The following is a 4,899-nucleotide window of genomic DNA, read 5'->3' as shown; positions in this document are numbered from 1 at the left end:
TCCGAGCGGATTCGTCTTCATTGTTTTGCTTTGTTCTATTCCTGCTTTTTTTCTGATTACATGTTCGTATGTTTCTTGCGGAGATCTAGTTGCAGGCAGTGACTCTTCGGCTATTTTTTCATTTGTCATATGAGCAGTGAACATATCTCAAAAGTCTTCTCTTCTCGGTCTCCTCAGTGTGTGCGTGATGCTACCTCCACTAATACAACTAGGTCAGTAAAACCACTAAAAGTCTTAAGTCAGTATGTGGTTCTAAGAACTCGTTTTTTGTCGTTTTCGGCTATTAAAACTGCACTTTTCGAACGCGACAATTCTTGTCATAATAAAGATACCTTCGAGTACTTCACGAGTTTTTTTCGTTGTCGACGATTGTATGTCAAGACCGGGTCGTTTCTGCTGAAGTTGGCGTTGGCTTTCAGTGATCATGCATAGGAATATGTAGCTCCTTACTTTTGCATCTGACTCGTCCCACGCAAATGTGTTGCATAAAACTCCTTTCTCTTTGCCTCCGACTACTGTTTTCTACAATGTTAATTTTTTCTCTTGGTGGCGGATATCCCGGTTGCCTTTCTCTGCTTCTATTTCGCACTTAATTATATTAGGTACGTTTATTCTGTCGGTTCGATATGCAAAAGTTTTTCTCAAATTAAATTTCATACTTAAATCCCGATTTTGGCAAACACAGCCACCTCTATCATGGCTTAACACTTGGACCTTTCCAGTGATGGCTCTCCTGAAGCTTTTTGCCAGAATGGCTGGATGCTCAACGGGTTTTTGTATCCTGCTGGCTGCGCATGTTTAATTCTAGAATCCTAATGCATTGGTAAACTAACTCAAGTTAACCTCGCTAATAGAGAAGAGACAACTGAACGTTATCTAGCTTAACATTGTTAAGCTCATAGCCGTATCGGTTAAGGCCATTTGACCAACGATAATATATTATATACATGTACATCATGAGTTTGTGTCAATCCGACCAAATGACAACCATTATACGCCTAGAAAAAGATTTTTGTCCCAAACCTAGCTTGCTAAATTTGTTTTTTGTTATCATTTTAAAAGAATATATGAAGGTTTTTTAAAATTGGGATAATTGCGTTATAACATACAAAATTGGCGGATTTTTGTTCAGGTTTCGAAAAAACACAGATCATTTGTGCTTGGTTTGATTTTTTTATTCAATCAACTTTTTCAGCTTTCAGCGTTCAAAAAAAAGTGTTTGAGAACAAATTTTCTACCCCATTTAATTTACTGACTCCTTGAAATCAAATATAAAAGATATATTATATCCAATCATTGTTGCAAAGTTCTGAGAGTTTGAAAACTGCCAATTTGGCCATGCTCAGGATTAATCCATTCATATTTTGAAGACTTTATTCATAATACTGAAAGTGTAACGACAATTATTATCCCGTGTTATGTGTGGCAGGTTATCCCGCACAGAAAAAAACGCTCTCATTTGTATTGAGGCTAGCTAAACTAATCGGTCGTACTTTCGTGCGGCTGTTGAATTTACACATGATCTCTGACATCGGCCAAAATTTATAGTGAATCCGAACTTTTTTGGTCCACACTGTCTGAATCAAGATTCTGTTGGTTCGTATGGTCTGAAACCGGATTCATTCGGTCCATGTAATCTGAATCCAAATTTCTTCGGTCTACACAGTCTAAATCCGGTTTTTGTTTGGTCCACACGGTCTGAACCCGAACTTTTTGGCTCAAACGGTCTAAAAACGGATTCACTCAATCCACACGGTCTGAACATAGTATCTTTTGGTCCACACGGTCTGAACATACCATATTCTGGTCCCAACGGTCTGAACATGCTAATTTCTGGTCCGCACGGTCCACACTACCTCGAACCGGGATGTTCTTTTCCAAAAGCTATTCGATATTGATTAAGGGGCATATGGATATGGATATGGATGTCGGAACTTTCAGACTTTCCGGACTTTGCCCTGATATACAAGCAGTCTTGTTCTGTTGAAGTTATTATCAAGGAAAATTATTTGATACCATGCGCTAAGTACTTCTGAACGTAGTCTGAATCCAGATTTCTTCGGTGCTTACTTTAGACTAGCGTATGTGGGAATTGAAATGGCAAAAACTGAAAACATTTCTGAGTCGAAACTCAAACAAAATGACTACAAAAAATATGCTAGTGGCGGCTTTCATTCTAAGCATTGTAGAATTTTTGATTAAATGTCTTAATGTGTTTTTAATTATCCTTGCAAAATTTAGGTGGCTTGTAAATTGTCAATTTGGGCAGATTGGGGTTTTTGGTGCAAACATTATTGCATACTCTTTAAAGTAGGCTCAGCTTTGGAATATGCTTAAGCTCACTACACATACTTTCACTTATGGGTAAGCAGAACTGAAAAACTGCGAAGCAAAATTGCTTGTATATGTTGGTTTGAAAAGTAGTTTATTTTTGCGACCAAATTGATCAAGAGGTCTAAATGATTCTAGTGCCTTTAAATTTTCTCAAAGTTTTTTGAAAAAAAAAACCAAAAAAGTTTCTGCGAAAATAAAAAGATTTCAGTCAGTTGTGTTTGATTTCTTTAAGTGATTTGTATCTAGTAGGGCATTCAAGCAATTAATTCTTGTAGTTCAGTAATGAAAAATTTTGATTGCAACTGCACATGCAGTCTCAGATATTTCAGGGTTCCGCTTTGAGCAGTTTGGACAAACTAAATAGAATCAACATTCCTTTTTTCAAACACTAGTCTTGTTGAAAGTTTTGGCGACCAGTTCGTTTCCATTCATTTAACTTGAAAGTTTTTTGAATGCAGATCTTTTTCCTGTCTCAAATTTTTAAGGGTAAGGTTTTACGCGTTTTTGATTATTGCGCCGACTTATGTAACGAAAAAAAAAACGTTTTTGGGCTCGGGTTGGTTTTTTCTTCAGATAAAATTCGATTTCTTAATTAGCCGTTTTTGACAACATTTTGCATGCCATTCAAAAAGTATTGTTGTCCTGAACTTGCGCTTAATTTTTGCAACGGGGTGTTAAGATTTTGGCCAGTTTGGGACAATTAACGCACGATATACTTCGCGCTATTAAATTGTAAGCGGGTATTTAATCTGTCTTAGAAATCATACCAAATTGGTTGAAGGAAGCTTATTTGCCATAATTGTTACTAGGAGCAAAATTTAAAACTTTTTGTACTTAATATGGTGGATGGTTTCCACGAAAACCTCCAATTTTATAGAAAAAAAGTTTCGTTTTTTTTACATTTATTTTTTTTTTATAATTACTGCTCCATAAAACTTCAAAAGCAGTCTGAATTTTCAAGGTTTTGCCCTGACACGGGCAGCTTTGTTGGATATCAAGTGCACTTATGCAACTTTAAAAAAAACTGAAAGGTTAGGCACTTTTCAAACCCCTTATTTTTGTTTTAAAAAAGGATGCAGGTCAGGCAATATCAATTTTGATAACAACAAATCAACAGCTTCGAAAAGTTTCTTAACAAAACAATGGAATCAAATACCTGGAATCAATTGAAAAGTTTTAATTGGACATAAAATTAGCTAACTTTTGTGTTTGATTACTCATGCACATATTTTTCTAGTAAATTGATTGAAGAAGCTCTCCAATAACCTATCTAGCAGGAAAAAGCGGTTTCTTCAGAAAAATACGTCGTTATTGCAGAATTGGGTTCAAAAAAGGCGATTAGAGGGATTTGAGGGTTCTTTTTCTGTTACCCAAGGTACCCGAGGTAGACTTCCTGCTTGCCGAACTTGCGGATCTCAACTAAAAACTTCACAAAAAGTCAGTTAAGTTAGCGGTTTCTGCTCTCGTTTACATCATTGTTCTATATTCAATTGGTTTGTCTCAAATAATTGCAACCTACAACAATGGTTAAGTTCAGCTCAAAATTGGCACTAATTTGATTTTCAGCAATTGGTTTTTCAGCGGGCAACTTACCTACTCTGATAAACTTTATGTTTCATTAGTAACTTGGCAATTCTCGTCAAGCTGAACTCTTGATAACACGTAAAAAGCCATGGCAAATAATGACAGTTAAACGCCGAATTTTTTAACGCGTTCCGGAGAACTTTGTTTGCGAAGCTGACGAGCAAAATCAATTGAATCAAAACGATGATGAAAATAACCCAAATAACGACGGAATCACTGAAAGCATCTATCAAGACGAACTTGATTGATAAAATGATTATGAAAAATGAACGAGGGCCATTTTATCGGCTGAGGAAACGACCGGCAGAAGTTTCCAACCAATCAAATTCTTTCATTCTGATTGGAGGCAATATCAATTTTAAAAAAATCAACAGTTTCGAAAAGTGACAACAAAACAATGAAACCAAGAATCTGGAATAGTTAATTTGAAAACGTAAAATTGGCAAGTTATTGCGTGTTTGATTATTCATAAACACATTATTCTAGTAAATTGATAGAACAAGTTTTTCTTTAACCGCTCTAGCAGAAAAATATTTGGTTAGTTCAGAACTGGGTTTAAGGAAGGAGATGAGAGGCAGTTGAGGGGTCTTTTTATTCTGCTACCCAAGGGCCTCTCTTTGGTATTTTTTTTCTGACATCAAAATGTGCCCCAAAAGTTCGATATTTTTTCAATATCATGGCGTTAACTTGATTGATCGTCAGATACTAGCCTTTGCTTTAGCTCACATTGTCTAGAACAAGTTTCTTTGTATTGATGGGTGGAGTCGATGACTCCAGCTGCCAAAGCCATACGTTTCCTAAATTTTCCCTTAAATCGCTGCTCTAAAATATTCAAAAAAAGATGCTGTTTTCAGATGCTTTCAAACGCTAGTTTGAAAACAGGTTAAATAATTTTGAATTGCTGAGTGATGTCAATGTCAAAGACAAATCATCAAATCTTATCATAAGACGATGATTTTTATGTGCTTTTCTGATTAAAGG

Source organism: Symsagittifera roscoffensis, chromosome 2 (assembly GCF_963678635.1).
Source record: "Symsagittifera roscoffensis chromosome 2, txSymRosc1.1, whole genome shotgun sequence".
NCBI classification, from domain to species: Eukaryota; Metazoa; Xenacoelomorpha; order Acoela; family Convolutidae; genus Symsagittifera; species Symsagittifera roscoffensis.
The sequence above is the reverse complement of the archived record's forward strand: the minus strand, read 5'-3'. Positions refer to the sequence as shown.